This window comes from Haliotis cracherodii, unplaced genomic scaffold, assembly GCF_022045235.1.
Source record: "Haliotis cracherodii isolate W230 unplaced genomic scaffold, xgHalCrac1.p SCAF_14, whole genome shotgun sequence".
Lineage (NCBI taxonomy): Eukaryota > Metazoa > Mollusca > Gastropoda > Lepetellida > Haliotidae > Haliotis > Haliotis cracherodii.
In genome coordinates, this window is record NW_027266269.1 from 6,644,722 (window position 1) to 6,667,497 (window position 22,776).

General features: G+C 40.9%; 1 pseudogene; it reads right to left on the bottom strand.

Moving 5' to 3' along the window:
• Positions 1 to 3,980: 3,980 nt before the first annotated feature.
• LOC139460190 (uncharacterized) overlaps positions 3,981 to 22,776 on the bottom strand; it is a 43,519-nt pseudogene continuing 24,723 nt past the window's right edge.

Sequence of the window (22,776 nt, forward strand, 5' to 3'; positions counted from 1 at the left end):
ATCAGTTTTTCCTTAATAATATGTAAATCTCTCGGTAGGACATTATAAACATCTAAACCAGGAAGCTGTAAACTGTTAAGCATGTTTAGCACAGTGTTATCCCAGGATTTACTGAATTTTCTTGATTAGGTCAGCTGTTTGAAGTGACACCATCCACGTCACAACACGCGAGGTCAAATCACGCGCACCTGTGCAGACGACAAAATCACACCGGCGGGAAATCACCGACCGTCTATTTAGCCAACACAAATAAAATTGAAGATTGTAACGTCATTGAACGAAAACAAATAAAGCGTTTACTCACTGCTGACATTTCTGATAACATATTAAATAAGAGTTGAAGACTTGCAATAGATTATCATACGTTAATCGAGAGTCTACATCAATAATGTCTAAATTTAATATTAATTGGATCTAATATCTATGGCAGAATGTTGGAAATACGAGCAGTCGTCCAACCTGTGAGCGCTTAGTATCATCAAACCACCACCAACCTTCAAAACTTCAAGCTACTATTATCCAACACCACTGAAGTTCCTTATTCTACCTGACCCCTGCCTACAGTCTAGCCAGCCTGGCTCATGCGTCCCTAGCGCAATTGTTACTCAGCGCCCATGGACACACACCCCTCAAATCGGCCTTTTCAAACGACTCTTAAGTTTATTTTACTGCCACGCTTTCTTATGGATTCAACTTTTTCTGCAGGGGTAAATATAACCTCCCCCCTATAATCCACATTCATTTTCTCCACCCCCGATAATGAACAAAATTGCTCAGTATCTAGTGCCCGAAATTCTTTTGAAACGTTTTTGAAGTCCAAAGTTTACCAAAAGCCCGTCTCCCTCCTCCAAACTGCCACCTTAAAGCTTAGGATTAACTGAATAACTAACTTTAATTTTTATTAACTAAAATCAAACCTTTAGTCATAATTACCCCCCCCCCCCCCCCCCCCCCCCACACCCCCCCCCCCCCCACACCCCACACACACACACACACACACCACCACCCTCCCACACACACCCCACACACACCTCACCTCGCCCCCACCCCACCCCACTCCACGCCACCATGTTATTTATAAGTACACGTCTTACCCTATCAGCCATGATGATTATACAATGGAACTGCAATGGCCTCCGAGCCAATGGGTATGATACTAAGATCCTCATTGCCCAAAATGAAATCTAACCACTAATAATAGCTTTACAGGAAACACGACTACCCCTAAAATGGCCTTCAAAATTTCCAGGCTTTCAATTCATTCGGAAAGACAGACCTTGCCCCATGAATTATCTAATCAATCTAACTAATAAATTACATGAAAAAGCTCCACAAACTACACCCATAACCCAGTACCCCTGGTGGAGCTCTGAAATTAAAAACAAACAGAAAATTAAGAAACAAGGTCCTTCATATATCAAAGAGGGACCGTTCAAAATTACTTTTATTCATAAATCTTTGAAACAAAACAAAACAACTCATCAAGGCAGCAAAAGAAAGCCTCTGGCAAGCGTTTTGTAATCCCTTGGCAATAATAATACGAGGCAATTTAAACCCATAAAAGGTACTTAATCCAAGTTAAATAAACATTAAAGACCTATCCGCAAATAAAGAAAAACGTATGTTATTGCTGCCAAACAAAACAAGCAGCTCAACCAACAACCCCCACCCACCACCCAATAAAATTCCAAAACACCATAGAAAAATCCCACATACACAAAAAGACCAGACCACAACCACCCCTCAGCCACAGGTTAGCTACATTATTTTAAATATTATCCCCATCAAAGTTTACTTTTACAATTATGCAACAAAATATGGACAACAGGCACGACACCATCACCATGGAAACATACAAAAGTAGTACCAGTCCTGAAACCACTCACATGGCCCCATTTCACTAACTTCATCTTTATTAAACCTAATTAAAACAAAATACATTCTGCACTTAACAGTATTCAAAAATTGTCTACTTAGTGGGGATTTCAACTAAACAATGAAGAAATCACTTTTGAAAAAGAGTGAGTGAGTGAGTTTGGTTTTGCGCCCGCTTTTAGCAATATTCCACCAGCAATATCACGGCGGGGAACACCAGAAATGGGCTTCACACATTGTACCTATGTCGGGAATCGAACCCGGGTCTTCGGCGTGACGAGCGAACGCTTTAACCACTAACCCGACCGCCACATTTCAAAAAGAAGCAAAACGTCACCGACTGGGGATCGTCAAACAAAACTTTCTTTGTATATATAAAACACAAATACAAATAGATTATGCCGCTCCGGTCCTAAGTGGCATTACAAGTACAAATCATAATAAACTACAATCTATATGAAGACCTTAGAATAGCCACAGGTACCTGGAGTGGTAGTGTCCACATTACACTATTACTAATGACAGGCTTTTCTGAGTGGTTGTTGTCAGCACGGTGCTTAACAATGCATATGGGAATCCCGTTAACGCACATGTTTTTCTACCCATTCGTGGGTAGTGAAATGCATGGGGCTTGCATAAAAGTCATCTTTTGCATGGAATGCATGCTTTTCTGTAGCAGTTGCGTTTTTTGTGACTTGATTCCATACATGTACTACAATATTGAAAACCAAACTTTACTTGTTTGAAAAATACACTAAAATATTGGTGTCACAGGAACTTTTGTTTGGTATATATACTCTGACGCCTCACAAGATAAGAACAATAACACAGGACTAGATATATTAGTATGTGTGGACCAGGCGAAACCAATAACCCCTAATTATCATTATAAATATTATACTTATACTAATACTGCTGAACTATTAGCCATACTTACAGCCCTCCATCGAGTAAAACCCCTCAAACAAAACAACTTTCTAATTATTTCAGACTCTCTTGGTTTTAGTAACAAATTCAAAACAAATATTCCAAAACCCGACCCGACTTCATGAAGAACATCATCCATTTCATTTCAGAAATAAAATCAGAAAATTAATCTATAAGTCTACTATGTGTACGTGGCCACTCCAACTCACCTGGTAACAACATTGCAGACACAACAGCTAAAATAGCCATAACTCATCCATCCCCCTCCATTGATTTTCACACTTCCAAAGCCGAGCTGAAATCTAAAACAAAACAATCTATCAAAATTCAAAATGTTTACTGGATTAACATGGATTAAGACTATATTTCATAAACCTATCTATTAACGCCACAATTTTAACAATTCGACCTTTTTTGCTTAAATAATATCTCGTATTATCAGTGGCAATATAAATCTTAACTATAATTTATTTAAGCAAAGAGACATCTAAATAGTAACTGTACACACTGCTTCATTCCCGAAGATCTAGATCACATGTTTAACCACTGTCCACCTTACAGCACTTTCCACTCTCAACCATATCACTCTATCTCATCTCACTATCAGCACAATGTGTCCTTACTATTCAGTCCATTCAACCCTCCAGCAATATACAACTCAATGTCATTCTTAATTTTTTAATGATAAACTCTGGGACAAATTTCAGAACATCCCAAACAAACTATCTATCTATAGTTGGAGATTTAACGTGCGCTTTCCGCATGTTTAAAGATACATTTTGCGTATGTCGCACACAGGGTTACACTGAAATTTAAAAAAAAGCAAAAAAAAAGCGTAAAGATTAAATAAGAAATGCAACCCCCAGGAAATATAAAAGGTTACATTTCTAAAGGTAATCTAGGCTAGGGTGGTTTTGGCTTGGTGTTTTGGTTTAGTTTGTTGTTTAACGCCGCACTCAGCAATATTCCAGCTATATGACGGCGGTCTGTAAATAATTGAGTCGGGACCAGACAATCCAGTGATTAATATCATGAGCATCGATCCACGGAATTGATCGATGATCCCCTTAGTCGCCTTTTACGACAAGCATAGTCACCTTTTACGGCAAGCATGGGTTGAGTGAGTGAGTAAGGTTTTACGCCGCTTTGAGCAATATTCCAGCAATATTCCAGCAATATCACGGCGGGGGTGGGGAGGGTGTGTGTGTGTGTGACAATCTGGGATTCAGCTGACACTGTAGGGGTCGGGCGGGGGAAGCTTCGGGAGAGGTGATATCTCTCCTCTTCCTCTTCTTTCTTTCGTGGCTCGTTCCCTCAGGCGAGTGGAAGGGCTCCTCCCCTCTGGATTCGAGAGGAGCGAGTTCCATGGCTGCGACTACGGGCTGGGGAGCGGGAGGATGGACTTCCTCGATCTCCATGGTGGAGACAGCAGTCGTCTTCTTCTTCTTGGGGGTGGCTCTTGTAGCTGGTCGTGGAGTCGGGAGGGGTCCAGGGGGTGCCTGCCAGTCCTTAGGCTTGGGTTTTGCCGTGGCTTTCTCAAGAGGCCCTTTCCTTTGATTAAGATCAAAAGTTATGGACAGGGTGCTGTAGTTGGTCTGTAGGTAGTAGTCCCCCAACTCTTAAGGCCCAAAGAGGCTCCAAGATGGAGACTAAGTCCCTGGGGAGCGCTTTACTAAGGTCACGCATGGTGAGAGCTTGGTAGGAGCTTGGGAGTGCACGTCTGGTTGAAGGTACAAACCAGAGTGATGTGTGAACAACAAACTATGCTTCGAAATCTCATTATGTAAGCAACCTTTTCCCATTTAGGATCGGGAGCGAAAACTCTCTTCTACAACGTCCGCGCGCGAGATTCTACTTATCCGTAACACTAACGTAGAACATCAGTTATCCAGAAAACTGTCAATGTCAAGGACACAATAACACTGCTCCTTACCTCGCCACCACGTCTTCCCACCCCAGCAATTATAGACTTAGGCTAGGCCCTTATTCCTTTTTTTCTTTAGTAGGCCGTATGTCTAATTACAGCTTATCTGTAATACATTTATAACCCACTATGGTATACTTTATGTAATATATACATTGTATTTAGCGAGCCTTGGCGACTACATATCCTGTATTAGGAATAAACATTGCGTTTAGCGAGCCTTGGCGACTACATATCCTGTATTAGGAATAAACATTGTATTTAGCGAGCTTTGGCGACTGCATATCCTGTATTAGGAATAAACATTGTATTTAGCGAGCCTTGGCGACTACATATCCTGTATTAGGAATAAACATTGTATTTAGCGAGCCTTGGCGACTGCATATCCTGTATTAGGAATAAACATTGTATTTAGCAAGCCTTGGCGACTGCATATGCTGTATTAGGAATAAACATTGTATTAAGCAAGCCTTGGCGAGCTAAATACATAGTGTTTATTCCTAATACAGGATATTTTCCATCCCCAAACACTCAATCGTGATAACCTCTTTATCATATAGTGTCATTCTTTAATTCTGTGCTCGAAAATCGCTTTCCATCTCTCATAAACATCACCTAAACATTGCAACTTTTCCTGGAATGCGCGCATTAATATTTATAACGTCAGAGGGTAAGTGATGTGTCAGTCGGTCAGTGATAGTTGCCAATATAGTTCCAACAGAAACCTGTTTCTTATACAGTGGCGTAACAACATATATGCAAAATAACAATTGCCTACACAAATTGTTTTACTTTCCTTTCCCGGCTGTAAGAGATTGAAGAACAAGCGGGAATAGAATAGTTTACTACGTCATCAGGTTTGGTACATGCGTGTTACATCATCACTTACGTACATGTGCATGACGTCACAGTTAACCCTTTGTCTTACAACGGCCACAGTCAGACGTTGTTGACGGTCGGTCTGTCCTGTCATAACGTTACGAATTGCAGTTAAATGTAGACACAGCGATAAAACGAAACAAGGTAACAATTCGAACATATTTCGGCCAAATACAACTGTTTTGGTGTTACAAGCTGCAGAGGTCTATAAGCACAGATATGGAAAATGATCCGGCATGGCTAGTGCCCAATTTGTATCTCCAAAGTTGCCAAAACTTGTAAAATGCCTTAGCTACGTCACAGTTAGAAACTGGTTTTCAGTGTACTAGACTATTCTTTTGATAATGATAGCAATTTTCCCAGATGTTTCTCCAGGTTCCTGATGGTTAATTCTGACTCGATCGCCGAATGTAAAGGGCTACGCCATGTTTGTTTCTAAACGCTGAAAGTAGTCCCTACTTGACCTTTGATAATTGCATTTCTATCCGCATATGACCCCAACGGATATCGTTTTTACCCGTTAGCTTTATCCTGTCGAGAAACCAACCCATTATATGATCAATAATTATAAATGTCCAAACACTATAGACATAGGTGTTATAAGATAGGTTTTACCCCTTCAGTTATAGTTTTTGGGTTTAGTGATTTATTTTTAATATTATTCATATTTATCATTCCACACATCTAGGTAGACGTTAAACAGCCAAAATCAATCTAGTCCCGGTTCGCTTCATATGAGTTGGTCTCAAATGTTTCAGCTCCAGTTGTGATGCTCCAGTTCATATAATGAGTTGGTCTCTGATGTTTCAGCTCCAGTTGTGAGCACCACTTCATCTTAGTTTGACTCTAATGTTTCAGGTCAAGTTGTGATGTGCCATTTCATTTAATTAGTTGCTCTCTAATATCTGATCTCTAGTTGTGACGCACCACGTCATGACACCTGTGAAGATCTGGGGTTGAATAGTTCTTCAGCAACCCATGCTTGTCGTAAGAGGCGACTAACGGGATCGGGTGGTCAGGCTCGCTGACTTGTTTGATGAATGTCATCGATTCCAATTGTATAGATCGATGGTCATGATGTCAATCACTGGATTGTCTGGTCCAGACTCGATTATTTACAGACAACAGCCGTCATATAGCTGGAATATTGCTGAGTGTGGCGTTAAAGAACAAACAAACGAACAAACAAACACTTCATATACTCTGTTGGTCTCAAATGTTACAGCTCCCATTGTGAAAAGCCACTTCATATAATGAGGTGTTCTCTTTTGTTTCAGCTCCAGTTGTGAGCACCACTTCATCTCAGTTGGTCTCTAATGTTTCAGGTCAAGTTATAATGCTCCAATTCATATAATTAGTTGGTCTCTGATGTTTCAGGTACAGTTGTGATGTGCCACTTCATATAATTAGTTGTTCTCTAATGTTTCAGGTCCAGTTGTGAGCTCTGCTTCTTAGCAGTTGATCTCCAATGTTTCAGGTACAGTTGTGATGCTCCACTCCATATAATTAGTTGGTCTCTAATGTTTCAGGTCCATTTGTGAGCTCTGCTTCTTAGCAGTTGATCTCCAATGTTTCAGGTACAGTTGTGATGCTCCACTCCATATAATGAGTTGGTCTTTAATGTTTCAGGTCCACTTGTGACGCTACACTTCATATAATGAGTTAGTCTCTGATGTTTCAACTCCAGTTGTGAGCACCACTTCATCTCAGTTGGTCTCTAATGTTTCAGGTCCAGTTGTGATGTGCCATTTCATATAATTAGTTGGTCTCTAATGTTTCAGCTCCAGTTGTGATGCGTCATTTCCTACTAGTATTAGCTGGGTTTATTTATGATTTATGTCCAGTTTGAGAAGCATCACTTAGACAAAACAGATTATTTTTCCAGAGAGAATCATTTTATCAATATTATAGTGTAATCTCAGTGCAACTATAACTCCACATAGTTTCTACAGTCACGGTGACTTTGACTGAATGTAAGCATGTCCTTCTACAATTGTAGGTTATGCCTAGACGACCAAGGTGCCTGGACATGGGTTACACATTGCAACTGTCCGTGGTCATGTGGGCTCCATTCTGAGAAAGCCATGCTATGCTGGACTTTCCCTGTGAAGAATGTGGTCAGTAGATATAGGGGTGTATTTTGCTGGTCCGAATGTTCCGAGTAGTAGGGAAAGTATAACCTTCCGCATTCATGGTGAAGTGTAAGAATGAGTTGCGGGTGCTGTCCACACCCAATGATACCCCAGTTACCGTAGAAAGGCAGTTGTAATGTCAGCTGAGGTCGTCTGGAAGTGTGATCTCTAGAGCACATCGGTGATAGATACTCTTCAGGTTAAAATGAACTTTTGTAGAGGTTAACGACGATTTGCGTAGCACTGCCAAAGGATCATTGTGAAAACAAAATCAAGACTCTATAGTCTATATTGAAATGAAGCACCTCCAGTAAGGATGATTTAGTATTTTAATGTGTCAGATCCAGTTCAGACGTGCAAAATCCTATTTTAATGAGTTGGTCTTTCAATGTTTCAGATCAATTTGAGAAGTGCCACTTCCTGGTATAATGAGTTGGTATCTTATGTTTCAGCTCCAGATTTGACACGCCACTAAATATAATGAATTGGCCTCTAGTTTTTCAGCTGCAGTTGTCATGCACTACTTCATTTAATTAGTTGCTCTCTAATATCTGATCTCTAGTTGTGACGCACCACGTCATGACACCTGTGAAGATCCAGGGTAGAATAGGTCTTCAGCAACCCATGCTTGCCGTAAAAGGTGACTATGCTTGTCGTAAGAGGCGACTAACGGGATCGGGTGGTCAGGCTCGCTGACTTGTTTGATGAATGTCATCGATCCCAATTGCATGGATCGATGGTCATGATGTCAATCACTGGATTGTCTGGTCCAGACTCGATTATTTACAGACAACAGCCATCACATAGCTGGAATATTGCTGAGTGTGGCGTTAAACAACAAACAAACAAACAAACAAACACTTCATATACTCTGTTGGTCTCAAATGTTACAGCTCCCATTGTGAAAAGCCACTTCATATAATGAGGTGTTCTCTTTTGTTTCAGCTCCAGTTGTGAGCACCATTTCATCTCAGTTGGTCTCTAATGTTTCAGGTCCAGTTGTAATGCTCCAATTCATATAATTAGTTGGTCTCTGATGATTCAGGTCCAGTTGTGATGTGCCACTTCATATAATTAGTTGGTCTCTTATGTTTCAGGTCCAGTTGTGAGCTCTGCTTCTTAGCAGTTGATCTCCAATGTTTCAGGTACAGTTGTGACGCTCCACTTCATATAATGAGTTGGTCTCTAATGTTTCAGGTCCAGTTGTGAGCTTTGCTTCATAGTAGTTGATCTCCAATGTTTCAGGTCAAGTTGTGATGCTCCACTTCATATAATGAGTTGGTCTCTAATGTTTCAGGTCCAGTTGTGACGCTACACTTCATATAATGAGTTAGTCTCTGATGTTTCAGCTCCAGTTGTGAGCACCACTTCATCTCAGTTGGTCTCTAATGTTTCAGGTCCAGTTGTGATGTGCCATTTCATATAACTAGTTGGTGTCTAATGTTTCAGCTCCAGTTGTGATGCGTCATTTCCTACTAGTATTAGCTGGGTTTATTTATGATTTATGTCCAGTTGAGAAGCATCACTTAGACAAAACAGATTATTTTTCCTGAGAGAATCATTTTATCAATATTATAGTGTAATCTCAGTGCAACTTTAACTCCACATAGTTTCTACAGACACGGTGACTTTGACTGAATGTAAGCATGTCCTTCTACAATTGTAGGTTATGCCTAGACAACCAAGGTGCCTGGACATGGGTTACACATTGCAACTGTCCGTGGTCATGTGGGCTCCATTCTGAGAAAGCCATGCTATGCTGGACTTTCCCTGTGAAGAATGTGGTCAGTAGATATAGGGGTGTATTTTGCTGGTCCGAATGTTCCGAGTAGTAGGGAAAGTATAACCTTCCGCATTCATGGTGAAGTGTAAGAATGAGTTGCGGGTGCTGTCCACACCCAATGATACCCCAGTTACCGTAGAAAGGCAGTTGTAGTGTCAGCTGAGGTCGTCTGGAAGTGTGATCTCTAGAGCACATCGGTGATAGATACTCTTCAGGTTAAAATGAACTTTTGTAGAGGTTAATGACGATTTGCGTAGCACTGCCAAAGGATCATTGTGAAAACAAAATCAAGACTCTATAGTCTATATTGAAATGAAGCACCTCCAGTAAGGATGATTTAGTATTTTAATGTGTCAGATCCAGTTCAGACGTGCAAAATCCTATTTTAATGAGTTGGTCTTTCAATGTTTCAGATCAATTTGAGAAGTGCCACTTCCTGGTATAATGAGTTGGTATCTTATGTTTCAGCTCCAGATTTGACATGTCACTAAATATAATGAAATGGCCTCTAGTTTTGCAGCTGCAGTTGTCATGCACCACTTCATTTAATTAGTTGCTCTCTAATATCTGATCTCTAGTTGTGACGCACCACGTCATGACACCTGTGAAGATCCGGGGTAGAATAGGTCTTCAGCAACCCATGCTTGCCGTAAAAGGTGACTATGCTTGTCGTAAGAGGCGACTAACGGGATCGGGTGGTCAGGCTCGCTGACTTGTTTGATGAATGTCATCGATTCCAATTGTATGGATCGATGGTCATGATGTCAATCACTGGATTGTCTGGTCCAGACTCGATTATTTACAGACAACAGCCATCACATAGCTGGAATATTGCTGAGTGTGGCGTTAAACAACAAACAAACAAACAAACAAACAAACACTTCATATACTCTGTTGGTCTCAAATGTTACAGCTCCCATTGTGAAAAGCCACTTCATATAATGAGGTGTTCTCTTTTGTTTCAGCTCCAGTTGTGAGCACCATTTCATCTCAGTTGGTCTCTAATGTTTCAGGTCCAGTTGTAATGCTCCAATTCATATAATTAGTTGGTCTCTGATGATTCAGGTCCAGTTGTGATGTGCCACTTCATATAATTAGTTGTTCTCTAATGTTTCAGGTCCAGTTGTGAGCTCTGCTTCTTAGCAGTTGATCTCCAATGTTTCAGGTACAGTTGTGATGCTCCACTCCATATAATTAGTTGGTCTCTAATGTTTCAGGTCCAGTTGTGAGCTCTGCTTCTTAGCAGTTGATCTCCAATGTTTCAGGTACAGTTGTGATGCTCCACTCCATATAATTAGTTGGTCTCTAATGTTTCAGGTCCATTTGTGAGCTCTGCTTCTTAGCAGTTGATCTCCAATGTTTCAGGTCCAGTTGTGATGTGCCATTTCATATAATTAGTTGGTCTTTAATGTTTCAGCTCCAGTTGTGATGCGTCATTTCCTACTAGTATTAGCTGGGTTTATTTATGATTTATGTCCAGTTTGAGAAGCATCACTTAGACAAAACAGATTATTTTTCCAGAGAGAATCATTTTATCAATATTATAGTGTAATCTCAGTGCAACTTTAACTCCACATAGTTTCTACAGTCACGGTGACTTTGACTGAATGTAAGCATGTCCTTCTACAATTGTAGGTTATGCCTAGACAACCAAGGTGCCTGGACATGGGTTACACATTGCAACTGTCCGTGGTCATGTGGGCTCCATTCTGAGAAAGCCATGCTATGCTGGACTTTCCCTGTGAAGAATGTGGTCAGTAGATATAGGGGTGTATTTTGCTGGTCCGAATGTTCCGAGTAGTAGGGAAAGTATAACCTTCCGCATTCATGGTGAAGTGTAAGAATGAGTTGCGGGTGCTGTCCACACCCAATGATACCCCAGTTACCGTAGAAAGGCAGTTGTAATGTCAGCTGAGGTCGTCTGGAAGTGTGATCTCTAGAGCACATCGGTGATAGATACTCTTCAGGTTAAAATGAACTTTTGTAGAGGTTAACGACGATTTGCGTAGCACTGTCAAAGGATCATTGTGAAAACAAAATCAAGACTCTATAGTCTATATTGAAATGAAGCACCTCCAGTAAGGATGATTTAGTATTTTAATGTGTCAGATCCAGTTCAGACGTGCAAAATCCTATTTTAATGAGTTGGTCTTTCAATGTTTCAGATCAATTTGAGAAGTGCCACTTCCTGGTATAATGAGTTGGTATCTTATGTTTCAGCTCCAGATTTGACACGCCACTAAATATAATGAATTGGCCTCTAGTTTTTCAGCTGCAGTTGTCATGCACTACTTCATTTAATTAGTTGCTCTCTAATATCTGATCTCTAGTTGTGACGCACCACGTCATGACACCTGTGAAGATCCGGGGTAGAATAGGTCTTCAGCAACCCATGCTTGCCGTAAAAGGTGACTATGCTTGTCGTAAGAGGCGACTAACGGGATCGGGTGGTCAGGCTCGCTGACTTGTTTGATGAATGTCATCGATCCCCATTGCATGGATCGATGGTCATGATGTCAATCACTGGATTGTCTGGTCCAGACTCGATTATTTACAGACAACAGCCATCACATAGCTGGAATATTGCTGAGTGTGGCGTTAAACAACAAACAAACAAACAAACAAACACTTCATATACTCTGTTGGTCTCAAATGTTACAGCTCCCATTGTGAAAAGCCACTTCATATAATGAGGTGTTCTCTTTTGTTTCAGCTCCAGTTGTGAGCACCATTTCATCTCAGTTGGTCTCTAATGTTTCAGGTCCAGTTGTAATGCTCCAATTCATATAATTAGTTGGTCTCTGATGTTTCAGGTCCAGTTGTGATGTGCCACTTCATATAATTAGTTGGTCTCTAATGTTTCAGGTCCAGTTGTGAGCTCTGCTTCTTAGCAGTTGATCTCCAATGTTTCAGGTACAGTTGTGATGCTCCACTTCATATAATGAGTTGGTCTCTAATGTTTCAGGTCCAGTTGTGACGCTACACTTCATATAATGAGTTAGTCTCTGATGTTTCAGCTCCAGTTGTGAGCACCACTTCATCTCAGTTGGTCTCTAATGTTTCAGGTCCAGTTGTGATGTGCCATTTCATATAACTAGTTGGTGTCTAATGTTTCAGCTCCAGTTGTGATGCGTCATTTCCTACTAGTATTAGCTGGGTTTATTTATGATTTATGTCCAGTTGAGAAGCATCACTTAGACAAAACAGATTATTTTTCCAGAGAGAATCATTTTATCAATATTATAGTGTAATCTCAGTGCAACTTTAACTCCACATAGTTTCTACAGACACGGTGACTTTGGCTGAATGTAAGCATGTCCTTCTACAATTGTAGGTTATGCCTAGACAACCAAGGTGCCTGGACATGGGTTACACATTGCAACTGTCCGTGGTCATGTGGGCTCCATTCTGAGAAAGCCATGCTATGCTGGACTTTCCCTGTGAAGAATGTGGTCAGTAGATATAGGGGTGTATTTTGCTGGTCCGAATGTTCCGAGTAGTAGGGAAAGTATAACCTTCCGCATTCATGGTGAAGTGTAAGAATGAGTTGCGGGTGCTGTCCACACCCAATGATACCCCAGTTACCGTAGAAAGGCAGTTGTAGTGTCAGCTGAGGTCGTCTGGAAGTGTGATCTCTAGAGCACATCGGTGATAGATACTCTTCAGGTTAAAATGAACTTTTGTAGAGGTTAATGACGATTTGCGTAGCACTGCCAAAGGATCATTGTGAAAACAAAATCAAGACTCTATAGTCTATATTGAAATGAAGCACCTCCAGTAAGGATGATTTAGTATTTTAATGTGTCAGATCCAGTTCAGACGTGCAAAATCCTATTTTAATGAGTTGGTCTTTCAATGTTTCAGATCAATTTGAGAAGTGCCACTTCCTGGTATAATGAGTTGGTATCTTATGTTTCAGCTCCAGATTTGACACGTCACTAAATATAATGAAATGGCCTCTAGTTTTTCAGCTGCAGTTGTCATGCACCACTTCATTTAATTAGTTGCTCTCTAATATCTGATCTCTAGTTGTGACGCACCACGTCATGACACCTGTGAAGATCCGGGGTAGAATAGGTCTTCAGCAACCCATGCTTGCCGTAAAAGGGGACTATGCTTGTCGTAAGAGGCGACTAACGGGATCGGGTGGTCAGGCTCGCTGACTTGTTTGATGAATGTCATCGATTCCAATTGTATGGATCGATGGTCATGATGTCAATCACTGGATTGTCTGGTCCAGACTCGATTATTTACAGACAACAGCCGTCATATAGCTGGAATGTTGCTGAGTGTGGCGTTAAACAACAAACAAACAAACAAACAAACACTTCATATACTCTGTTGGTCTCAAATGTTACAGCGCCCATTGTGAAAAGCCACTTCATATAATGAGGTGTTCTCTTTTGTTTCAGGTCCAGTTGTGAGCACCACTTCATCTCAGTTGGTCTCTAATGTTTCAGGTCAAGTTATAATGCTCCAATTCATATAATTAGTTGGTCTCTGATGTTTCAGGTCCAGTTGTGATGTGCCACTTCATATAATTAGTTGTTCTCTAATGTTTCAGGTCCAGTTGTGAGCTCTGCTTCTTAGCAGTTGATCTCCAATGGTTCAGGTACAGTTGTGATGCTCCACTTCATATAATGAGTTGGTCTCTAATGTTTCAGGTTCATTTGTGAGCTCTGCTTCATAGTAGTTGATCTCCAATGTTTCAGGTACAGTTGTGATGCTCCACTTCATATAATGAGTTGGTCTCTAATGTTTCAGGTCCAGTTGTGACGCTACACTTCATATAATGAGTTAGTCTCTGATGTTTCAGCTCCAGTTGTGAGCACCACTTCATCTCAGTTGGTCTCTAATGTTTCAGGTCCAGTTGTGATGTGCCATTTCATATAACTAGTTGGTGTCTAATGTTTCAGCTCCAGTTGTGATGCGTCATTTCCTACTAGTATTAGCTGGGTTTATTTATGATTTATGTCCATTTGAGAAGCATCACTTAGACAAAACAGATTATTTTTCCAGAGAGAATCATTTTATCAATATTATAGTGTAATCTCAGTGCAACTTTAACTCCACATAGTTTCTACAGACACGGTGACTTTGACTGAATGTAAGCATGTCCTTCTACAATTGTAGGTTATGCCTAGACGACCAAGGTGCCTGGACATGGGTTACACATTGCAACTGTCCGTGGTCATGTGGGCTCCATTCTGAGAAAGCCATGCTATGCTGGACTTTCCCTGTGAAGAATGTGGTCAGTAGATATAGGGGTGTATTTTGCTGGTCCGAATGTTCCGAGTAGTAGGGAAAGTATAACCTTCCGCATTCATGGTGAAGTGTAAGAATGAGTTGCGGGTGCTGTCCACACCCAATGATACCCCAGTTACCGTAGAAAGGCAGTTGTAGTGTCAGCTGAGGTCGTCTGGAAGTGTGATCTCTAGAGCACATCGGTGATAGATACTCTTCAGGTTAAAATGAACTTTTGTAGAGGTTAATGACGATTTGCGTAGCACTGCCAAAGGATCATTGTGAAAACAAAATCAAGACTCTATAGTCTATATTGAAATGAAGCACCTCCAGTAAGGATGATTTAGTATTTTAATGTGTCAGATCCAGTTCAGACGTGCAAAATCCTATTTTAATGAGTTGGTCTTTCAATGTTTCAGATCAATTTGAGAAGTGCCACTTCCTGGTATAATGAGTTGGTATCTTATGTTTCAGCTCCAGATTTGACACGCCACTAAATATAATGAATTGCCCTCTAGTTTTTCAGCTGCAGTTGTCATGCACCACTTCATTTAATTAGTTGCTCTCTAATATCTGATCTCTAGTTGTGACGCACCACGTCATGACACCTGTGAAGATCCGGGGTAGAATAGGTCTTCAGCAACCCATGCTTGCCGTAAAAGGTGACTATGCTTGTCGTAAGAGGCGACTAACGGGATCGGGTGGTCAGGCTCGCTGACTTGTTTGATGAATGTCATCGATTCCAATTGTATGGATCGATGGTCATGATGTCAATCACTGGATTGTCTGGTCCAGACTCGATTATTTACAGACAACAGCCGTCATATAGCTGGAATGTTGCTGAGTGTGGCGTTAAACAACAAACAAACAAACAAACAAACACTTCATATACTCTGTTGGTCTCAAATGTTACAGCGCCCATTGTGAAAAGCCACTTCATATAATGAGGTGTTCTCTTTTGTTTCAGGTCCAGTTGTGAGCACCACTTCATCTCAGTTGGTCTCTAATGTTTCAGGTCAAGTTATAATGCTCCAATTCATATAATTAGTTGGTCTCTGATGTTTCAGGTCCAGTTGTGATGTGCCACTTCATATAATTAGTTGTTCTCTAATGTTTCAGGTCCAGTTGTGAGCTCTGCTTCTTAGCAGTTGATCTCCAATGGTTCAGGTACAGTTGTGATGCTCCACTTCATATAATGAGTTGGTCTCTAATGTTTCAGGTTCATTTGTGAGCTCTGCTTCATAGTAGTTGATCTCCAATGTTTCAGGTACAGTTGTGATGCTCCACTTCATATAATGAGTTGGTCTCTAATGTTTCAGGTCCAGTTGTGACGCTACACTTCATATAATGAGTTAGTCTCTGATGTTTCAGCTCCAGTTGTGAGCACCACTTCATCTCAGTTGGTCTCTAATGTTTCAGGTCCAGTTGTGATGTGCCATTTCATATAATTAGTTGGTGTCTAATGTTTCAGCTCCAGTTGTGATGCGTCATTTCCTACTAGTATTAGCTGGGTTTATTTATGATTTATGTCCATTTGAGAAGCATCACTTAGACAAAACAGATTATTTTTCCAGAGAGAATCATTTTATCAATATTATAGTGTAATCTCAGTGCAACTTTAACTCCACATAGTTTCTACAGACACGGTGACTTTGACTGAATGTAAGCATGTCCTTCTACAATTGTAGGTTATGCCTAGACGACCAAGGTGCCTGGACATGGGTTACACATTGCAACTGTCCGTGGTCATGTGGGCTCCATTCTGAGAAAGCCATGCTATGCTGGACTTTCCCTGTGAAGAATGTGGTCAGTAGATATAGGGGTGTATTTTGCTGGTCCGAATGTTCCGAGTAGTAGGGAAAGTATAACCTTCCGCATTCATGGTGAAGTGTAAGAATGAGTTGCGGGTGCTGTCCACACCCAATGATACCCCAGTTACCGTAGAAAGGCAGTTGTAGTGTCAGCTGAGGTCGTCTGGAAGTGTGATCTCTAGAGCACATCGGTGATAGATACTCTTCAGGTTAAAATGAACTTTTGTAGAGGTTAATGACGATTTGCGTAGCACTGCCAAAGGATCATTGTGAAAACAAAATCAAGACTCTATAGTCTATATTGAAATGAAGCACCTCCAGTAAGGATGATTTAGTATTTTAATGTGTCAGATCCAGTTCAGACGTGCAAAATCCTATTTTAATGAGTTGGTCTTTCAATGTTTCAGATCAATTTGAGAAGTGCCACTTCCTGGTATAATGAGTTGGTATCTTATGTTTCAGCTCCAGATTTGACACGCCACTAAATATAATGAATTGACCTCTAGTTTTTCAGCTGCAGTTGTCATGCACCACTTCATTTAATTAGTTGCTCTCTAATATCTGATCTCTAGTTGTGACGCACCACGTCATGACACCTGTGAAGATCCGGGGTAGAATAGGTCTTCAGCAACCCATGCTTGCCGTAAAAGGTGACTATGCTTGTCGTAAGAGGCGACTAACGGGATCGGGTGGTCAGGCTCGCTGACTTGTTTGATGAATGTCATCGATTCCAATTGTATGGATCGATGGTCATGATGTCAATCACTGGATTGTCTGGTCCAGACTCGATTATTTACAGACAACAGCCGTCATATAGCTGGAATGTTGCTGAGTGTGGCGTTAAACAACAAACAAACAAACAAACAAACACTTCATATACTCTGTTGGTCTCAAATGTTACAGCGCCCATTGTGAAAAGCCACTTCATATAATGAGGTGTTCTCTTTTGTTTCAGGTCCAGTTGTGAGCACCACTTCATCTCAGTTGGTCTCTAATGTTTCAGGTCAAGTTATAATGCTCCAATTCATATAATTAGTTGGTCTCTGATGTTTCAGGTCCAGTTGTGATGTGCCACTTCATATAATTAGTTGTTCTCTAATGTTTCAGGTCCAGTTGTGAGCTCTGCTTCTTAGCAGTTGATCTCCAATGGTTCAGGTACAGTTGTGATGCTCCACTTCATATAATGAGTTGGTCTCTAATGTTTCAGGTTCATTTGTGAGCTCTGCTTCATAGTAGTTGATCTCCAATGTTTCAGGTACAGTTGTGATGCTCCACTTCATATAATGAGTTGGTCTCTAATGTTTCAGGTCCAGTTGTGACGCTACACTTCATATAATGAGTTAGTCTCTGATGTTTCAGCTCCAGTTGTGAGCACCACTTCATCTCAGTTGGTCTCTAATGTTTCAGGTCCAGTTGTGATGTGCCATTTCATATAATTAGTTGGTGTCTAATGTTTCAGCTCCAGTTGTGATGCGTCATTTCCTACTAGTATTAGCTGGGTTTATTTATGATTTATGTCCATTTGAGAAGCATCACTTAGACAAAACAGATTATTTTTCCAGAGAGAATCATTTTATCAATATTATAGTGTAATCTCAGTGCAACTTTAACTCCACATAGTTTCTACAGACACGGTGACTTTGACTGAATGTAAGCATGTCCTTCTACAATTGTAGGTTATGCCTAGACGACCAAGGTGCCTGGACATGGGTTACACATTGCAACTGTCCGTGGTCATGTGGGCTCCATTCTGAGAAAGCCATGCTATGCTGGACTTTCCCTGTGAAGAATGTGGTCAGTAGATATAGGGGTGTATTTTGCTGGTCCGAATGTTCCGAGTAGTAGGGAAAGTATAACCTTCCGCATTCATGGTGAAGTGTAAGAATGAGTTGCGGGTGCTGTCCACACCCAATGATACCCCAGTTACCGTAGAAAGGCAGTTGTAGTGTCAGCTGAGGTCGTCTGGAAGTGTGATCTCTAGAGCACATCGGTGATAGATACTCTTCAGGTTAAAATGAACTTTTGTAGAGGTTAATGACGATTTGCGTAGCACTGCCAAAGGATCATTGTGAAAACAAAATCAAGACTCTATAGTCTATATTGAAATGAAGCACCTCCAGTAAGGATGATTTAGTATTTTAATGTGTCAGATCCAGTTCAGACGTGCAAAATCCTATTTTAATGAGTTGGTCTTTCAATGTTTCAGATCAATTTGAGAAGTGCCACTTCCTGGTATAATGAGTTGGTATCTTATGTTTCAGCTCCAGATTTGACACGCCACTAAATATAATGAATTGACCTCTAGTTTTTCAGCTGCAGTTGTCATGCACCACTTCATTTAATTAGTTGCTCTCTAATATCTGATCTCTAGTTGTGACGCACCACGTCATGACACCTGTGAAGATCCGGGGTAGAATAGGTCTTCAGCAACCCATGCTTGCCGTAAAAGGTGACTATGCTTGTCGTAAGAGGCGACTAACGGGATCGGGTGGTCAGGCTCGCTGACTTGTTTGATGAATGTCATCGATTCCAATTGTATGGATCGATGGTCATGATGTCAATCACTGGATTGTCTGGTCCAGACTCGATTATTTACAGACAACAGCCGTCATATAGCTGGAATATTGCTGAGTGTGGTGTTAAACAACAAACAAACAAACAAACAAACAAACACTTCATATACTCTGTTGGTCTCAAATGTTACAGCGCCCATTGTGAAAAGCCACTTCATATAATGAGGTGTTCTCTTTTGTTTCAGGTCCAGTTGTGAGCACCACTTCATCTCAGTTGGTCTCTAATGTTTCAGGTCAAGTTATAATGCTCCAATTCATATAATTAGTTGGTCTCTGATGTTTCAGGTCCAGTTGTGATGTGCCACTTCATATAATTAGTTGTTCTCTAATGTTTCAGGTCCAGTTGTGAGCTCTGCTTCTTAGCAGTTGATCTCCAATGGTTCAGGTACAGTTGTGATGCTCCACTTCATATAATGAGTTGGTCTCTAATGTTTCAGGTCCATTTGTGAGCTCTGCTTCATAGTAGTTGATCTCCAATGTTTCAGGTCAAGTTGTGATGCTCCACTTCATATAATGAGTTGGTCTCTAATGTTTCAGGTCCAGTTGTGACGCTACACTTCATATAATGAGTTAGTCTCTGATGTTTCAGCTCCAGTTGTGAGCACCACTTCATCTCAGTTGGTCTCTAATGTTTCAGGTCCAGTTGTGATGTTCCATTTCATATAACTAGTTGGTCTCTAATGTTTCAGCTCCAGTTGTGATGCGTCATTTCCTACTAGTATTAGCTGGGTTTATTTATGATTTATGTCCATTTGAGAAGCATCACTTAGACAAAACAGATTTTTTTTCCAGAGAGAATCATTTTATCAATATTATAGTGTAATCTCAGTGCAACTTTAACTCCACATAGTTTCTACAGACACGGTGACTTTGACTGAATGTAAGCATGTCCTTCTACAATTGTAGGTTATGCCTAGACGACCAAGGTGCCTGGACATGGGTTACACATTGCAACTGTCCGTGGTCATGTGGGCTCCATTCTGAGAAAGCCATGCTATGCTGGACTTTCCCTGTGAAGAATGTGGTCAGTAGATATAGGGGTGTATTTTGCTGGTCCGAATGTTCCGAGTAGTAGGGAAAGTATAACCTTCCGCATTCATGGTGAAGTGTAAGAATGAGTTGCGGGTGCTGTCCACACCCAATGATACCCCAGTTACCGTAGAAAGGCAGTTGTAGTGTCAGCTGAGGTCGTCTGGAAGTGTGATCTCTAGAGCACATCGGTGATAGATACTCTTCAGGTTAAAATGAACTTTTGTAGAGGTTAACGACGATTTGCGTAGCACTGCCAAAGGATCATTGTGAAAACAAAATCAAGACTCTACAGTCTATATTGAAATGAAGCACCTCCAGTAAGGATGATTTAGTATTTTAATGTGTCAGATCCAGTTCAGACGTGCAAAATCCTATTTTAATGAGTTGGTCTTTCAATGTTTCAGATCAATTTGAGAAGTGCCACTTCCTGGTATAATGAGTTGGTATCTTATGTTTCAGCTCCAGATTTGACACGCCACTAAATATAATGAATTGCCCTCTAGTTTTTCAGCTGCAGTTGTCATGCACCACTTCATTTAATTAGTTGCTCTCTAATATCTGATCTCTAGTTGTGACGCACCACGTCATGACACCTGTGAAGATCCGGGGTAGAATAGGTCTTCAGCAACCCATGCTTGCCGTAAAAGGGGACTATGCTTGTCGTAAGAGGCGACTAACGGGATCGGGTGGTCAGGCTCGCTGACTTGTTTGATGAATGTCATCGATTCCAATTGTATGGATCGATGGTCATGATGTCAATCACTGGATTGTCTGGTCCAGACTCGATTATTTACAGACAACAGCCGTCATATAGCTGGAATGTTGCTGAGTGTGGCGTTAAACAACAAACAAACAAACAAACAAACAAACAAACACTTCATATACTCTGTTGGTCTCAAATGTTACAGCTCCCATTGTGAAAAGCCACTTCATATAATGAGGTGTTCTCTTTTGTTTCAGCTCTAGTTGTGAGCATCACTTCATCTCAGTTGGTCTCTAATGTTTCAGGTCCAGTTGTAATGCTCCAATTCATATAATTAGTTGGTCTCTGAAGTTTCAGGTCCAGTTGTGATGTGCCACTTCATATAATTAGTTGGTCTCTAATGTTTCAGGTACAGTTGTGAGCTCTGCTTCTTAGCAGTTGATCTCCAATGTTTCAGGTACAGTTGTGATGCTCCACTTCATATAATGAGTTGGTCTCTAATGTTTCAGGTCCAGTTGTGAGCTCTGCTTCATAGTAGTTGATCTCCAATGTTTCAGGTCAAGTTGTGATGCTACACTTCATATAATGAGTTAGTCTCTGATGTTTCAGCTCCAGTTGTGAGCACCACTTCATCTCAGTTGGTCTCTAATGTTTCAGGTCCAGTTGTGATGTGCCATTTCATATAATTAGTTGGTCTCTAATGTTTCAGGTACAGTTGTGAGCTCTGCTTCTTAGCAGTTGATCTCCAATGTTTCAGGTACAGTTGTGATGCTCCACTTCATATAATGAGTTGGTCTCTAATGTTTCAGGTCCAGTTGTGAGCTCTGCTTCATAGTAGTTGATCTCCAATGTTTCAGGTCCAGTTGTGACGCTACACTTCATATAATGAGTTAGTCTCTGATGTTTCAGCTCCAGTTGTGAGCACCACTTCATCTCAGTTGGTCTCTAATGTTTCAGGTCAAGTTATAATGCTCCAATTCATATAATTAGTTGGTCTCTGATGTTTCAGGTCCAGTTGTGATGTGCCACTTCATATAATTAGTTGGTCTCAAATGTTTCAGGTCCAGTTGTGAGCTCTGCTTCTTAGCAGTTGATCTCCAATGGTTCAGGTACAGTTGTGATGCTCCACTTCATATAATGAGTTGGTCTCTAATGTTTCAGGTCCATTTGTGAGCTCTGCTTCATAGTAGTTGATCTCCAATGTTTCAGGTACAGTTGTGATGCTCCACTTCATATAATGAGTTGGTCTCTAATGTTTCAGGTCCAGTTGTGACGCTACACTTCATATAATGAGTTAGTCTCTGATGTTTCAGCTCCAGTTGTGAGCACCACTTCATCTCAGTTGGTCTCTAATGTTTCAGGTCCAGTTGTGATGTGCCATTTCATATAACTAGTTGGTCTCTAATGTTTCAGCTCCAGTTGTGATGCGTCATTTCCTACTAGTATTAGCTGGGTTTATTTATGATTTATGTCCATTTGAGAAGCATCACTTAGACAAAACAGATTATTTTTCCAGAGAGAATCATTTTATCAATATTATAGTGTAATCTCAGTGCAACTTTAACTCCACATAGTTTCTACAGACACGGTGACTTTGACTGAATGTAAGCATGTCCTTCTACAATTGTAGGTTATGCCTAGACGACCAAGGTGCCTGGACATGGGTTACACATTGCAACTGTCCGTGGTCATGTGGGCTCCATTCTGAGAAAGCCATGCTATGCTGGACTTTCCCTGTGAAGAATGTGGTCAGTAGATATAGGGGTGTATTTTGCTGGTCCGAATGTTCCGAGTAGTAGGGAAAGTATAACCTTCCGCATTCATGGTGAAGTGTAAGAATGAGTTGCGGGTGCTGTCCACACCCAATGATACCCCAGTTACCGTAGAAAGGCA